This window comes from Pavona decussata, unplaced genomic scaffold (genome assembly GCF_977016875.1).
Source record: "Pavona decussata unplaced genomic scaffold, jaPavDecu1.1 SCAFFOLD_154, whole genome shotgun sequence".
In the NCBI taxonomy this organism is placed as follows: Eukaryota; Metazoa; Cnidaria; class Anthozoa; order Scleractinia; family Agariciidae; genus Pavona; species Pavona decussata.
Genome location: NW_028145566.1, coordinates 1 through 530, shown reverse-complemented (window position 1 = coordinate 530; position 530 = coordinate 1).

The following is a 530-nucleotide window of genomic DNA, read 5'->3' as shown; positions in this document are numbered from 1 at the left end:
GGGTGGTATATATATTTGAATGACCGCCAAACTTGCTATTTATTTTCACGCTAACTATAGTTTCAGTTATTCTTTTTTTCGAGTGAAATTCTTGACGTTTATTCAACCCAAAAGGTGCCAGAGAGAACAACTGTGCACTCCAATATCCCTCTTTAGTGATCAAAACATTTTCAGTGTTAGTTGAATTGTCTGCAGTCACCTGCACTTGATCAATACATTGAAATGAAAAGTCGCTTAAATCGTGCGGTGTTTCGTTAAAATGCACCGCTACCTCACAAGTTTTTTTCTTGGTGATCATAGCAGACTTGTGGTTGCGAAATCTCACTCTAAAGTCGGTTGTTGTAGAACCAATGTATTGTTCAAAGGCCCCGGCCACGGATCTTGTTAGCTTTGTTAGCGCAAGGTAATCTAATAATAATATATAATAATAATAATATATAATTAAGCATTACATTAAGTCTCAATGCTTTACAACTCTATAAAAATGCCAATTACAAATGTGAGAAAATTACATATATATATATATATAT